We start from the raw sequence: 16,839 nt of genomic DNA, 5'->3' as shown, positions 1-16,839 counted from the left end.
GATAGAATGCTGTCACCTCCAGGTTGGTGTTTGTCCCCCTGTGTGCTGAGGGTGTCAGGTTCTTGTCCATTTCTGGCATCCTTTCATCATCAATACAGGGCGAAGATTGAATCGTACTACATGCTCGTCTTATGTGGCAGGGCTTGCAAACTATTACAGACTACAAAGGGAAGCTGACGTGAGTAAGACCTTTAAACAGGTCAACATTCACAAGGCTACAGGGCCAGACGGATTCCCAGGACGTGTGCTCCGGGCATGTGCTGACCAACTGGCAGGTGTCTTCACTCACATTTTCAACATGTCCCTGATTGAGTCTGTAATACCAACATGTTTCAAGCAGACCACCATAGTCCCTGTGCCCAAGAACACGAATGCAACCTGCCTAAATGACTACAGAACCATTGCGCTCACATCCGTAGCCATGAAGTGCTTTGAAAGGCTGGTAATGGCTCACATCAACACCATCATCCCAGAAACCCTAGACCCACTCCAATTTGCATACCGCCCAAACAGATCCACAGATGATGCAATCTCTATTGCACTCCACACTGCCCTTTCCCACCTGGACAAAAGGAACACCTATGTGAGAATGCTATTCATTGACTACAGCTCAGCGTTCAACACCATAGTACCCTCAAAGCTCATCACTAAGCTAAGGATCCTGGGACTAAACACCTCCCTCTGCAACTGGATCCTAGACTTCCTGACGGGGCGCTCCCAGGTGTTGAGGTTGGGAAGCAACACATCTGCCACGCTGATCCTCAACACTGGAGCCCCCCAGGGGTGCGTGCTCATGCCCCTCCTGTACTCCCTGTTCACCTACGACTGCATGGCCAGGCACGACTCCAACACCATCATTAAGTTTGCAGACGACACAACAGTGGTAGACCTGTTCACCTCACAATGATGAGACAATCTACAGGCAGGAGGTCAGAGACCTGTCCGGGTGGTGCCAGAATAACAACCTATCCCTCAACGTAACCAAGACTAAGGAGATGATTGTGGACTACAGGAAAAGGAGGACCGAGCACCCCCCCCCCATTCTCATCAACGGGGCTGTAGTGGAGCATGTTGAGAGCTTGAAGTTCCTTGGTGTTCACATCACCAACAAACTAGAATGGTCCAAACACACCAAGACAGTTGTGAAGAGGGCACGACAAAGCCTCAGGAAACTAAAATATTTGGCATGGGTCCTCAGACAAAAGTTCTACAGCTGCAACATCGAGAGCATCCTCACTGGTTACATCACTGCCTGGTACGGCAATTGCTCGGCCTCCGACTACAAGGCACTACAGAGGGTAGTATGAATGGCCCAGTACATCACTGGGGCTATGCTGCCTGCCATCCAGGACCTCTACACCAGACGATGTCAGAGGAAGGCCCTAAAAATTGTCAATGACCCCAACCACCCCAGTCATAGACTGTTCTCTCTAGCAGTACCGGATTGCCAAGTCTAGGACAAAAAGGCTTCTCAACAGTTTTTACCCCCAAGCCATAATATTCCTGAACAGGTAATCAAATGGCTACCCGGACTATTTGCATTGTGTGCCCCCCCCCCCAACCCCTCTTTTACGCTGCTGCTGCTCTCTGTTTATCATATATGCATAGTCACTTTAACCATATCTACATGTCATACTACCTACTCAATCAGCCCGACTATCCGGTGTCGTATGTAGCCTCGCTACAGTTATTTTCCACTGTCTTTTTACTGTTGTTTTTATTTCTTTACCTACCTATTGTTCACCTAATACCTTTTTCCATAGTTTGTTAGAGCCTGTAAGTAAGCATTCACTGTAAGATCTAACACCTGTTGTACAGCATTTCACTGTAGGGTCTACTACCCTGTTGTATTCAAAGCATTTCACTGTAAGGTCTACTACACCTGTTGTATTCAGCATTTCACTGTATGGTCTACTACACCTGTTCTATTCAGCATTTCACTGTGAGGTCTACTACACCTGTTGTATTCATCATTTCACTGTAAGGTCTACTACACCTGTTGTATTCAGCATTTCACTGTAAGGTCTACTACACCTGTTGTATTCAGCATTTCACTGTAAGTTCTACTACACCTGTTGTATTCGGCGCACGTGAAAAATACACTTTGATTTGATTTGAGGGCTTTGTGATGGCCACTCCAATACTTTGACTTTGTTGTCCTTAAGCCATTTTGCCACAATTTTGGAAGTATGCTTGGGGTCATTTAGGTCGCCACAGACTAGTACATGTCCCCGAGCCTGGAAATTGTTGATCTCCCCCTCTAGGATGGAGAAGACGCTGTCATCGTTAAAGTATGGGGATTCTATTGGGGGGGTATAGGTAGCACAAATTATGATTTTTTTTCTTTCTGTTGAGATAATTTCCTTATTAATTTATAGCCTGATGTAAAATGTTCTGTTTTGTCTAATTTAATAGACTGGGTTAGGTCTGCTCTATACCAAATTAGCATAGCCCCTGAGTCTCTTCCCTGTTTCACACCTGGTAGTTTGGTGGGACTGCCAGCTCTCTGTAGCCTAGAGGGTCACTAGTGGGCCCATCTCCTCTATATCATGTTTCTTGTAGGATCACAATGTCTGTATTTCCAATTTATCTGATGAAGTCTGGGTCCCTGCCTTCTCTCTCTCTCTCTCACACACACTCATCACCACAGCCACAGGCAGCCCACTACTTCCCTCTATCTCTCACAAATTCAATTTAAGGGCTTTATTGGCATGGGAAACATTTGTTTACCTTTCCAAAGCAAGTGAAATAGAAAATAAATAAAAGTGAAATAAACAATTGAAAATGAACAGTAAACGTTACACTCACAAAAGTTCCAAAGGAATAGAGACATTTCAAATGTCGTATTATGGCAATGTAGGGTGTTGTAACGATGTGCAAGTAATTATCTTTTTGTTTTCTCATGATTTGTTTGGGTCTAATTGTGTAGCTGTGCTGGTGCTCAGGGGGGTCTGTTTGTGTTTGTGAACAGAGCCCCAGGACCAGCTTGCTTAGGGGACTCTTCTCCAGGTTCATCTCTCTGTAGGTGATGGCTTTGTTATGGAAGGTTTGGGAATCGCTTCTTTTTAGGTGGTTGTAGAATTTATCGTCTCTTTTCTGGATTTTGATAATTAGCAGCCTAATTCTGCTCTGCAGGTATTATTTGGTGTTTTATTTTGTACACAGAGGACATTTTTGCTGAATTCTTCATGCAGAGTCTCAATTTGGTGTTTGTCCCATTTTGTGAATTATTGGTTGGTGAGCGGACTCCAAACCTCACAACCATAATGGGCAATGTGTTCTATAACTGATTCAAGTATTTTTAGCCAGATCCTCATTTTATTTTCCTTTTGATAGTGTAGATGGGTAAGGCTCAAGCTGAATCCTGGTCTCACCCCAAGGCCCTGTGGAAAGAAATGCTGTGTTTTCTCCCAATTTTAAACGCACATTTGTTTGTGTACATGGATTTTATATAATGTCGTATGTTTTTCCCCCAACACCAGTTTCCATCCATTTGTATAGCAGACCCTCATGCCAAATTGAGTCAAAGGCTTTTTTGAAATCAACAAATCATGAGAAGGCTTTTCCTTTGTTTTGATTTGATTTGTTTGTCAGTTAGTGTGCAGGGTGAATATGTGGTCTGTCGTACGATAATATGGTAAAAAGCCAATTTGACATTTGCTCAGTACATTGTTTTCCCTGAGGAAATATACGAGTCTGCTGTTAATGATAATGCAGAGGATTTTCCCAAGGTTGCTGTTGACGCATATCCCTCGGTAGTTTATGGGGTCAAATTTGTTTCCACTTTTGTGGATTAGGGTGATCAGTTCTTGGTTCCAAATATTGGGGAAGATGCCAGAGCTGAGGAGAATGTTAAAGAGTTTTAGTATAGCCAAATGGAATTTGTTGTCTGTATATTTTATCATTTCATTAAGGATACCATCAATACCACAGGCCTTTTTGGGATGGAGGGTTTGTATTCTTTCCTGTAGTTCATTCAATGTAATTGGAGAATCCAGCGGGTTCTGGTAGTCTTTAATAGTTGATTCTAAAATTTGTATTTGATCATGTACATGTTTTTGTAGTTTATTCTTTGTTATAGAGCCAAAAAGATTGTTATAGAGCCAAAAAGATTTGGATAGATCATATTTTTTTTATTTTTTTTGTAATTTTCCCAGAATTGGATTAATTCTATGGATTCTTCAATTACATTGAGCTGATTTTTTTGTTATAACCTTTATTTAACTTAAGAACAAATTATTATTTATAAGGACGGTCTACCCCAGCCAAACCCGGATGACACTGGGCCAATTGTACGGTCGGTTGTGATACAGCCTGGGATCGAACCAGGGTTTGTAGTGATGCCTCTAGCACTGAGATGCAGTGCCTTAGTCTGGTCTCTATAGGTCTGGTCTCTATAGGTCTGGTGTCTATAGGTACATATAGGTCTGGTCTCTATAGGTCTGGTCTCTACAGGTCTCTATAGGTCTAGTCTTTATAGGTCTGGTCTCTATAGGTCTGGTCTCTACAGGTCAATATAGGTCTGGTCTCTATAGGTCTCTATAGGTCTCTGGTCTCTTAGGTCTCTAATTGTCTGGTCTCTATGGTCTTCTTATTGGTCTGGTCCTCTATAGCGCTGGTCTCTATAGGTCTGGTCTCTATAGGTCTGGTCTCTATAGGTCTCTATTGTTCTGGTCTCTATACGTCTCTATTGGTCTGGTCTCTATAGGTCTGGTCTCTATAGGTATGGTCTCTATAGGTCTCTATAGGTCTGGTCTCTATAGGACTAGTCTCTATAGGTCTGGTCTCTATAAGTCTAGTCTCTATAGGTCTGGTCTATATAGGTCTGGTCTCTATAGGTCTGGTCTCTATTGGTCTCGTCTCTTTAGCTCTCTATTGGTCTGGTCTCTATAGGTCTCTATTGATCTGGACTCTAGAGGTCTGGTCTATATAGGTCTGGTCTCTATTGGTCTGGTGTCTATAGGTCTGGTCTCTATATGTCTGGTCTCTTTAGGTCTGGTCTCTATTGGTCTGGTCTCTATTGGTCTGGTCTCTATACACCTGGTCTCTATAGGTCTGGTCTCTATAGGTCTGTACTCTATAGGTCTGGTCTCTATTGGTCTGGTCTCTTTAGCCTTCTATAGGTCTGGTCTCAATAGGTCTGGTCTCTCTTGGTCTGGTCTCTATAGGTCTGGTCTCTATAGGTCTGGTCTCTATTGGTCTGGTCTCTATTGGTCTGGTCTCTATTTGTCTGGTCTCTATACATCTGGTCTCTATATGTCTGATCTATATAGGTCTGGACTCTATAGGTCTGGTCTCTATTGGTCTAGTCTCTATTGGTCTAGTCTCTATTGGTCTGGTCTCTTTAGGTCTCTATAGGTCTGGTATCTTAATGTCACTATAGGTCTGGTCTCTATAGGCCCAGTCTCTATAGATCTGGTATCTTTAGGTCTAGTCTCTTTAGGTCTGGTCTCTATAGGTCTCTATTGGTCTGCTCTCTATAGTTCTGGTCTCTAAATGTCTCTATATGTCTGGTCTCTATAGGTCTGGTCTCTACAGGTCTTGTCTCTTTTGGTCTGTTCTCTATAGTTCTGGTCTCTATAGTTCTGGCCTCTATAGGTCTGGTCTCTATAGGTCTGGTCTCTATACGTCTGGTCTCTATACGTCTGGTCTCTATAGGTCTGGTCTCTATACGTCTGGTCTCTATTGGTCTGGTCTCTATAATTCTGGTCTCTATAGGTCTGGTCTCTTTAGGTCTGGTCTATTTAGGTCTGGTCTCTATTGGTCTGGTCTCTATAATTCTGGTCTCTATAGGTCTGGTCTCTTAGGTCTGGTCTCTAAGTTGGTCTCTATAGGTCTGTCTGCTTTAGGTCTGGTCTCTTAGGTCTCTATCTGGTCTGGTCTCTATTTGTCTGGTCTCTATAGGTCTGGTCTTCTATTGGTTCTGGTCTCATTGGTCGTCTCGATTGTCGGTCTCTATGGTCTGGTCTCTATATCTGATCTTCTATAGGTATGGTCCATACAGGTCCTGTCTCTATAGATCTGGTCTCTATAGGTCCAGGTCATCTATCAGATCTGGTATCTTTTAGGTCTGGTCTCTTTTAGGTCTGGTCGCTATAGGTCATCTATTGGTCTGCTTCTCTAAGGTCTGGTCCTCTAATGTCTCTATAGGTCTGGTCTCTATTGGTCTGGTCTCTCTAGTCTGGGTCTCTATACGGTCTGGTCTCTATAGTTCTTGTCTTTTTTGGTCTGGTCTCTAATTGGTCTGGTCTCTATACATCTTGGTCTGCTATAGGTCTGTCTCGTATAGGTCTCTATTAGTTCTGTTCCCTATAGGTTTGGTCTATAGTTGGTCTGTCTCTATAAGGTCTGGTCTGCTATTGGCTGGTCTCTATTGGTCTGGTCTCTTTAGGTCTCTATAGGTCTGGTTTCTAAATGTCACTATAGGTCTGGTCTCTCATAGTTACTGTCTGCTCTAGAATCTGGTCTCTATTAGTTCTGGCTCTATTGGTCGGTTCTCTATAGGTCTGGTCTCTATTGGTCTGGTTTCTATAGGTCTGGTCTCTATAGTTCTGGTCTCTATAGGTATGGTCTCTAAAGGTCTGGTCTCTAGATTTGGTCTGGTCTCTATAGGTCTGGTCACTAATAAGTCTTGGTCTCTATAGGTCTGGTTCTCTGTTAGGGCTCTATAGGTCTGTCTCTAATAGGTCTGGTCTCTATACGTCTGGTCTCTTATAGGTCTGGTCTCTTATAGGTCTCTATAAGTCTGGTCTCTTTGGTCTGGTCACTATAGGTCTGGTCTCTATAGGTCTGGTCTCTATAGGTGTGGTCTGGCTATGTGGGTTCTCATATAGGTGTGGTCTCTATAGGTTGGTTCTATAGGTCTCTATAAGGGCTGGTCTTTTGGTCTCGTCTCTATACTGTTCTCAGTCTGTCTCTTAGGTCTTAGGTCTCTGGTCTCTAATAGGTCAGTGGTCTGGGTCTTCGTAGTTAGCGGTCTCTTAGTAGGTCTGGTCTAATAGGTCTGCGTTCCTTGGGGTCTGTCTCTATACGTCTGGTCGATAGGCTGGTCTCTCTTGGTCTTGGTCTCTATACGCCTGGTCTCTATTGGGTGGTCTCTATAGGTTCTGGTCTCTATAGGTCTGGTCTCTATAGGTCTGATCTCTATAGGTATGGTCACTACAGGTCTTTCTCTATAGGTTCTGGTCTCTATAGGTCCAGTCTCTATAGATCTGGTATCTTTAGGTCTGGTCTCTTTAGGTCTGGTCTCTATAGGTCTCTATTGGTCTGCTCTCTTAGGTCTGGTCTCTAAATGTCTCTATAGGTCTGGTCTCTATTGGTCTGGTCTCTCTAGGTCTGGTCTCTATAGGTCTGGTCTCTATAGGTCTTGTCTCTTTTGGTCTGGTCTCTATTGGTGTGGTCTCTAACATCTGGTCTCTTATAGGTCTGGTCTCTATAGGTTCTATAGTTCTGTCCCTATAGGTTTGGTCTCTATTGGTCTGGTCTCTATATGTTGGTCTCTATTGGTCTGGTCTCTTCTATTGGTCTGGTCTCTTTAGGTCTCTATAGGTCTGTCTCTAAATGTCCTATAGGTCTGGTCTCTATAGTTCTGGTCTCTACTAGGTTCTGGTCTCTATAGGTCTGATCTTACATGTCTTGTCTGTATAGGTCCCTGTAGGTCTGGTCTCTATAGGTTGGTCTCTATAGGTCTCTATTGGTCTGTTCTCTGTAGGTCTAGTCTCTATAGGGTCTCTATTAGGTCTAGTCTCTATAGGTCTGGTCTCTATATGGCTGGTATCTATTGGTCTAGTTCTATTGGTATGTCTCTATTGGTCTGGTCTCTATAGGTCTGGTCTATATAGGTCTCTATAGGTCTGGACTCTATAGGTCTGGTCTCTATAGGTCTGGTCTCTATAGGTCAAGTCTCTAGTAGGTCCATCCTATAGGTCTGGTCTCTATGGTTCTAGTCTCTATAGGCCCAGTCTATTTTGGTCTGGTCTCTATAGGTCTAGTCTCTATAGTTCAAGTCTCTATAGGTCGGTCTCTATTGTTTTGGTCTCTATAGGTTCGGTCTCTATAGGTCTGGTCTCCATAGGTCTGGCCTCTATAGGTCTGGCTATAAGGGCTGGTCTCTATAGGTCTAGTCTCTATAGGTCTGGTTCTATAGGTCTGGTCTCTATATGTCTAGTCTCTATAGTTTTGGTATGTATAGGTCTGGTCTCCATAGGTTCTGGTTCTTATAGCTCTGGTGTCTATAGGTTAGTCCTTATAGGTCGGTCTCTATAGGTCCAGTCTTTATAGGGTCTAGTCTCTATAGGTCTAGTCTCTATCTGTCGGTCACTATAGGTCCAGTCTCTATAGGTCCAGTCTCTATAGGTCTAGTTTCTCATAAGTCTAGTCTCTGTAGGTTCTTATACGTCCAGTCTCCTATAGGTCGGGTCGCTATAGGTCCAGTCTCTATAGGTCTAGTCTCTATAGTCTCTATAGGTCTAGTCTCTATAGGTCCAGTGTCTATAGGTCTACTCTCTATTGGTCTAGTCTCTATAGGCTCTGGTCTCTAAAGGTCCAGTCTCTATAGGTCTGGTCTCTGTAGGTCCTATCGTCTGGTCTCAATAGGTCTGGTCTCTATAGGTCTAGTGGTCTGGTTCTGGTCTCTATAGGTCCAGTCCCTATAGGTCTAGTCTATATAGGTCTGGTCTCGTATAGGTCTATTCTATATGAGGTCTCTATAGTCTAGTTCTCTATAGGTCCAGTATCTGTAGTTAGTCTCTATAGGTCTGGTCTCTATAGGTCTAGTCTAATATATGTCTCTATAGTCTAAGTCTCTATAGGTCTAGTCTCTATAGGCTGGTCTCTATAGGTCCGGTGTCTATTAGATCTGGTCTCGTAGGTCTGGTCTCTTTGTGGTCTGTGTCTCTTTAGGTCTCTATTGGTCTGGTCTCTATTTTCTGGTCTCTATAGATATGGTCTTTAGGTCTATATTGGTCTGGTGTCTATAGGTCTCTATTGGTCTGGTCTCTATAGGTCTGGTCTCTATATGTCTGGTCTCTATTGGTCTGGCTTCTATTGGTCTGGTCTCTATAGGTGTGGTCTCTATTGGTGTGGTATCTATAGGTCGCTGTCTCTATAGGTCCTGGTCTCTTTAGGTCTCTATAGGTCTGGTCTCTATAGGTCATTTTTGGTCTGGTCTCTATAGGTCTGGTCTCAATAGGTCTGGTCTCTTTGGTCTGGTCTCTATACGTCTGGTCTCTATAGTGTCTGGTCTCTATTGGCCTGGTCTCTATTGGTCTGGTCTCTATTGGTCTGGTCTCTATAGGTCTGGTCTCTATAGGTCTATCTCTATAGGTCTGGTCACTATTAGTCTGGTCTCAGAATAGGTCTGGTCTCTGTAGGGCTCTATAGGTCTAGTCTCTATAGTCTGGTCTCTATAGGTTCTATAATCGTCTGGTCTCTATAGGTCTGGTCTCTATAGTCTCGTATAGGTCTGGTCTCTCTTGGTCTGGTCCTATAGGTCTGTCTCTTATAGGTCTGGTTCTATAGGTCTGGTTCTCTATAGGTCTGGTCTCTTTAGGTCCTATAGGTCTGGTCTCTATAGTCATTATTGGTCTGGTCTCTATAGGTCTCTATAGGTCTGGTCTCAATAGGTCTGGTCTTCTCTGGTCGTCTCTATACGTCTGGTCTCTATAGGTCTGGTCTCTATTGGTCTGGTCTCTATTGTCTGGTCTCTATTGGTCTGGTCTCTATGGTCTGGTCTCTATAGGGTCTATCCTATAGTATGCCACTACAGGTCCTTTTCTCTATAGGTCTGGTCGTCTATAGGTCCAGTCTCTTTAGATCTGGTATTTTTAGGTCTGGTCTCTTTAGGTCTGGGTCTCTATAGGTCTTTATTGGTCCTCTCTCTATAGGTCTGGTCTGCTAAGTCTTCTATTCTGGTTGGTCTCTATGTCTGGTCTCTCTAGTGTCTGGTCTCTATAGGTCTGGTCTCTATAGGTCTTGTCTCTTTTGGTCTGGTTCTTTATTGGTCTGGTTATCTCTATCATGCATCTGGTCTCTATAGGTCTGGTCTCTATAGGTCTCTATAGTTCTGTTCCCTATAGGTTTGGTCTCTATTGGTCTGGTCTCTATAGGTCTGCGTCTCTATTGCTGGTCTCTATTGGTCTGGTCTTTAGGTCTCTATAGGTCTGGTTTCTAAATGTACTATAGGTTGGTCTCTATAGGTTCTGGTCTCTATAGTCTGGTCTCTATAGTTCTGGCCTCTATTGTCTGGTCTCTTATGTCTGGTTCTATTGGTCTGTCTCTATAGTCTGGTCTCTATAGGTCTGGTCTCTATAGGTATGGTCTCTAAAGGTCTGGTTTATTGGTTGGTCTCTATAGGTCTGGTCACTAATAGTCTGGTCTCTATAGGTCTGGTCTCTGTAGGGCTTATAGGTCTGGTCTCTATAGGTCTGGTTCTATAGGTCTCTATACTCTGGTTCTTATAGGTCTGGTATAGTATAGTATAGTATATATTGGTATCAGGTTCTTATAAGTCTGGTCTCTCTTGGTCTGGTCACTATAGGTCTGGTCTCTATAGGTCTGGTCTCTATAGGTGTGGTCTCTATTGGTGTGGTCTCTATAGGTGTGGTCTCATAGGTCTGTCTCTGTATAGGTCTCTATAGGGCTGGTCTTTAGGTCTCGTCTCTATAGGTCTGTTCTCTATAGGTCTGGTCTCTTTAGGTCTCTATAGGTCTGGTCTCTATATAGGTCATTATTGGTCTGGTCCTTATAGGTCTCTAAGGTCTGGTCTCAATAGGTCTGGTCTCTCTTGGTCTGTCTCTATTACGTCTGGTCTCTATAGGTCTGGTCTCTCTGGTCTGGTCTCTATACGCCTGGTCTCTATTGGTCTGGTCTCTATAGGTCTGGTCTCTATAGGTCTGGTCTCTATAGGTCTGATCTCTATAGGTATGGTCACTACAGGTCCTTTCTCTATAGGTCTGGTCTCTATAGGTCCAGTCTCTATAGATCTGGTATCTTTAGGTCTGGTCTCTTTAGGTCTGGTCTCTATAGGTCTCTATTGGTGCTGCTCTCTATAGGTCTGGTCTCTAAATGTCTCTATAGGTCTGGTCTCTATTGGTCTGTCTCTCTAGGTCTGGTCTCTATAGGTCTGGTCTCTAAGTGCTGTCTCTTTTGGTCTGGTCTCTATTGGTCTGGTCTCTTATACATCTGGTCTCTATAGGTCTGGTCTCTATAGGTCTCTATAGTTCTGTTCCTATAGGTTTGGTCTCTATTGGTCTGGTCTCTATATGTCTGGTCTATCTATGGTCTGGTCTTATTGTCTGGTCTCTTTAGTCTCTATAGGTCTGGTCTCTAAATGTCACTTATAGGTCTGGTCTCTATAGTTTCTGGTCTCTATAGTTCTGGCCTCTATAGGTCTGGTCTCTATTGGTCTGGTCTGCTATAGTCTGGTCTCTATAGGTTCTAGTCTTACAGGTCTTGTCTGTATTAGGTCCCTGTAGGTCTGGTCTCTATAGGTCTGGTCTCTATAGGTCTATTTGGTCTGTTTCTCTGTAGGTCTAGTCTCTAAGGTCTCTATAGGTCTAGTCTCTATAGGTCTGGCCTCTATAGGGCTGGTATCTATTGGTCTAGTCTCTATTGGTATAGTTCTTATTGGTCTGTCTCTATAGGTCTGGTCTTATAAGGTCTTATAGGTCTAGTCTCTATTGGTCTGGTCTCTATAGGTCTGGTCTCTATAGGCCAGTCTCTATAGGTCTGGTCTCTATAGGTCTGGTCTCTATATGTCCAGTCTCTATTGGTCTGGTCACTATAGGTCTAGTCTCTGATAGGTCCAGTTTCTATAGGTCTGGCTATAGGTCTGGCTCTATAGGTCTGGACTCTATAGGGTCTGGTCTCTATAGGTCTGGTTCTATAGGTCAAGTCTCTATAGGTCCAGTCTCTATAGGTCTGGTCTCTATAGGTCTAGTCTCTATAGGTCAGTCTATTTTGGTCTGGTCTCTATAGGTCTAGTCTCTATAGTTCCAGTCTCTATAGGTCCGGTCTCTATTGGTTTGGTCTCTATAGGTTCGGTCTCTATAGGTCTGGTCTCCATAGGTCTGGCCTCTATAGGTCTGGCCTATAATAGGGCTGGTCTCTATAGTCTAGTCTCTATAGGTCTGGTCTCTATAGGTCTGGTCTCTATATGTCTAGTCTCTATAGGTCTGGTATTTATAGGTCTGGTCTCCATAGGTCTGGTCTCTATAGCTCTGGTCTCTATAGGTCTAGTCTTTATAGGTCTAGTCTCTATAGGTCTAGTCTCTATCTGTCCGGTCACTATAGGTCCAGTCTCTATAGGTCCAGTCTTTATAGGTCTAGTCTCTATAGGTCTAGTCTCTATCTGTCGGTCACTATAGGTTCCAGTCTCTATAGGTCCAGTTCTATAGGTCTAGTCTCTATAAGTCTAGTCTCTGTAGGTCTCTATACGTCCAGTCTCTATGGTCCGGTCGCTATAGGTCCAGTCTCTATAGGTCTAGTCTCTATAGGTCTCTATAGTCTAGTCTCTATAGGTCCAGTGTCTATAGGCTTACTCTCTATTGGTTCTAGTCTCTATAGGTCTGGTCTCTAAAGGTCCAGTCTCTATAGGCCTGGTCTCTGTAGGTCCCTATCGGTCTGGTCTCAATAGGTCTGGTCTCTATAGGTCTAGTGGCTCTGGTTCTGGTCTCTATAGGTCCAGTCCCTATAGGTCTAGTCTATATAGGTCTGGTCTCTATAGGTCTATTCTATATAGGTCTTCTATAAGGTCAGTTCTATGTCCAGTATCTGTAGGTCTAGTCTCTATAGGTCTAGTCTCTATAGGTCTGGTCTCTATAGGTCTAGTCTCTATAGGTCTAGTCTCTATAGGTCTAGTCTCTATAGGTCTGGTCTCTCAGTAGGCCTTGTAAATTCCAGGATTTGATTTGAAAGTTCAGATCATCCCTCTCCTTTATGTGTCATCAGCTTCCTGCTTTCATTCCCTCCGATTTGCACTATGCCAAACTAAAGTACCATTTGGAATGTACATGGCATCATGTGCAGATAGTACTGAGATGTTCCCCCTGCAGACCCTCTGGGCTCCGATTTCCACAACTGTTATCTTCTCAGTGTGATTCAACCGGTGACTTCCTGCGCCTTTCTCACTCTGGAGATGTGGTGCTGTGAGGTGCAAGGAAAACAGAAATGCCCATGAATCTAAAACCAAGGGCTTCGTCCCAAATGGCACCCTATTCCCTATGTAGTGCACTACTTTAGACCAGAGGGCCTTGGTCAAAAGTATTACACTATTTAGGGAATAGGATGCTATTTGGGACGAATATCCATGAATCTGAGACCGACCCTAGGGATCCTTATATAGACCTGGTCAATCTGCTTGTACATTCAGCTTTGACACTGCAGGGAGCCACGCTACACATTACACATTTATAGTGAAAAGGAGCTAGCCACACCCACAACGCTACATCTATCACTATGCAGTTGTTCCACCCATGGAATTGTGGTAGGTCTAGTCTTGTGGTAATTATATTGTGGTAATTATAATTCTATGGACCCAACTCAGTGGCCTTATGGGTAGTTGCCTGGCCTTCATTGGAAGGTTGGGAGTTATTGTAGATCCTCTCGTCATACCACAGTCTGGAAACTGATGCGTCTCTGCTTGGCACTAGAATCCGGTTATGGGTTTTATGTTTCCTGAGAATCATCGTTTCCTACAATGGCTGAAAGTGTAACGTGAGTTTTCCCCCTGAAACACCACTCAGAGCTAATGTTCACTAAGCGTCTCCGTACCGATAGGATCGACAAGAAAGGCAGCGCTGGTCTCAGATCAGCTTTTTCCGTTCAAATCTTACCTTAACATTATATTTTTTTATTTTACTAGGCGAGTCAGTTAAGAACAAATTCTTATTTTCAATTAAGGTCTAGGAACAGTGGGTTAACTGCCGTGTTCAGGGGGCAGAACGGACAGATTTTGACCTTGTCAGCTCGGGCATTCAATCTTGCAACCTTTCGGTTACTGGTCCAACGCTCTAAACCACTAGGCTACCTGCTGCCCCCAATTACTCTACAATACTGACAACGGATCAGCTCCTAGAGAGATATTACCACCTATATTCAGGCGGCTTATTCTAATGCTAACCCAATAATAATATTGCGGTAAATCACAGATTTGGCACATCATTGCGCACATGTTGTTACACATAGTGAAATATATTGAGGCAAAATGACAGTAGGCTAGCCTGCAATTAGCAAAATAGAACTCAATTCATTGGACAAGAAATGTATTTCAATATGATTCAAATACACTGAGTGGACAGTGCTCTTTCCATGGCATAGGTGAATCCAGGTGAATCCAGGTGAATCCAGGTAAAAGCTATGATCCCTTATTGGTTGTCACCTGATAAATCCACTACAGTCAGTGTAGATGAAGGGGAAAATACAGGTTAAAGTTTTGAGACATAGATTTAAGTGTCTTTGAACGGGGTATGGTAGTGGGTGCCAGGCGCACCAGTTTGAGTGTGTCAAGAACTGCAACGCTGCTGGGTTTTTCACGCTCAACAGTTTCTCTGTGTGTATCAAGAATGGTCCACCACCAAAAGGGCATCCAGCCAACTTGACACAACTGTGGGAAGCATTGGAGTCAACATGGGCCAGCATCCCTGTGGAATGCTTTCGACACTTTGGGGGGGGGCAACTCAATATTGGGAAGGCCTATGTATACTGTATTTGTCTTTAATGCAGTCACCTCAGTTTTCATTTGAAGCATATTTGTAACAATTGTAAAGACATTGCCAACTTTGTATTTGCAGTCAACGTTATCGGTGGTCACAGAGAGATAGATACACATGTTGGTTGTATGTTTAGCAGAGATCGTCTGTGTTTAAAGTGTCGTGGAAAGGCAATTACTTCACTAACCACCTCCATGCTTCTCTCTGATAGTTCTGTGTTCTAATCCCCCCACCACCTCCATGCTTCTCTCTGACAGTTCTGTGTTCTAATCCTCCCACCACCTCCATGCTTCTCTCTGACAGTTCTGTGTTTTAATCCTCCCCTCCACCGACCTCCATGCTTCTCTCTGAAAGTTCTGTGTTCTAATCTCCCACCATCTCCATGCTTCTCTCTGAGCAGTTCTGTGTTTTAATCCTCCACCACCTCCATGCTTTCTCTCTGACAGTTCTGTGTTTTAATCCCCACACTCCATGCTTCTTCTGACAGTCTGTGTTCTAATCTCCCACCACCTCCATCCAGTGTTTTTGGTAATTTCTTCTCTCTCTCTCTCTCAGCTTGTTACATAGACCACCACTCTGTATCTCTATGGATCTCAGTGCCTCTAGTGCACCACTAACTCTCCTCCTCTCTCTCTCTCTCCAGCTATATATCCAGACACCACCCTCTGTATCTCTATGAATCTTAGTGCCTCGGTGGCCTTGGGGATGCTTTACATTCCTAAAGTCTACGTCATCATCTTCCACCCGAGCTTAATGTCCAGAAGAGGAAGAGGAGCTTCAAGGCGGTGTGACGGCCGCGTCCCTGACCACGCGCCTCTCACACAAGACCAGTGACAGCCCAATGGAGAGGCCAAGACGGAACTGTGTGAAAACATTGATCCAAACAGTAAAGTATCACCAAACAGTGCCGTATTCACAAAGAGTCTCAGAGTAGCAGTGCTATTTCTAGGAGTAGGATCTGATCTAGTAGGAGGATGCTGATCTAGGTGGAGGTCCTGATCTAGTAGGAGGATGCTGATCTAGGAGGAGGATGTTGATCTAGTAGGAGGATGCTGATCTAATAGGAGGATGCTGATCTAGTAGGAGGATGTTGATCTAGTAGGAGAATGCTGATCTAGTAGAGGATGCTGATCTAATAGGAGGATGTTGATCTAGTGGAGGATGGATCTAGTAGGAGGATGCTGATCTATTAGAGGATGTGATCTAGTAGGAGGATGTTGATCTAGTAGGAGGATGCTGATCTAGTAGAGGATGCTGATCTAGGAGGAGGATGTTGATCTAGTAGGAGGATGCTGATCTAATAGGAGGATGCTGATCTAATAGGATGTTGATCTAGTAGGAGGATGCTGATCTAGTAGGAGGATGTTGATCTAGTAGAGGATGCTGATCTAGTAGGAGGATGCTGATCTAATAGGAGGATGCTGATCTAGTAAGGAGGATGTTGATCTAGTAGGAGGTGCTGATCTAATAGGAGGATCTGAATCTAAGGAGGATGCTGATCTAGTAGAGATGTTTGATCTAGTAGGAGGATGCTGAATCCTACGAAGGAGGATGCTGATCTAGTAGGAGATGTTGATCTAGGAGGAGGATGGCTGATCTAGTAGGAAGGGTGCTGATCTAGTAGGAGGATGCTGATCTAATAGGAGGATGTGATCTAGTAGGAGGATGCTGATCTAATAGGAGGATGTTGATCTAGGAAGGAGGATGCTGATCTAGTAGGATGATGCTGATCTAGGAGGAGGATGCTGATCTAGAGGAGGGTGCTGATCTAGGAGAGGATGCTGATGCTAGAGGAGGATGCTGATCTAGTAGGGAGATGCTGATCTAAGGAGGAGGATGCTGATCTAGTAGGAGGATGCTGATCTAAATAGGAGGATGTTTGATCTAGGAGAGGATGCTGATCTAGGAGAGGATCTGACTGTAGGAGGGTGCTGATCTAGTAGGAGGATGCTGATCTAATAGGAGGATGTTGATCTAGGAGGAGGATGCTGATCTAAGTAGGAGGATTCCTGATCTAAATAGGAGTGATGTTGTCTAGGAGGAGATGCTGATCTAGTAGGAGGATTGCTGATCCTAGGAGGAGGATGCTGATCTAGTAGGAGGATGCTGATCTTAAGTAGGAAGGATGCTG

The 16,839-nt window shown here is 43.9% G+C and overlaps 1 pseudogene; it reads left to right on the top strand.

The window, feature by feature from the left end:
• LOC112069034 (metabotropic glutamate receptor 7-like) overlaps positions 1–16,839 on the top strand; it is a 207,958-nt pseudogene that overhangs the window by 165,516 nt on the left and 25,603 nt on the right.

This window comes from Salvelinus sp. IW2-2015, unplaced genomic scaffold (assembly GCF_002910315.2).
Source record: "Salvelinus sp. IW2-2015 unplaced genomic scaffold, ASM291031v2 Un_scaffold862, whole genome shotgun sequence".
NCBI lineage: Eukaryota > Metazoa > Chordata > Actinopteri > Salmoniformes > Salmonidae > Salvelinus > Salvelinus sp. IW2-2015.
This window is presented reverse-complemented; position numbering and strand designations above follow the sequence as displayed.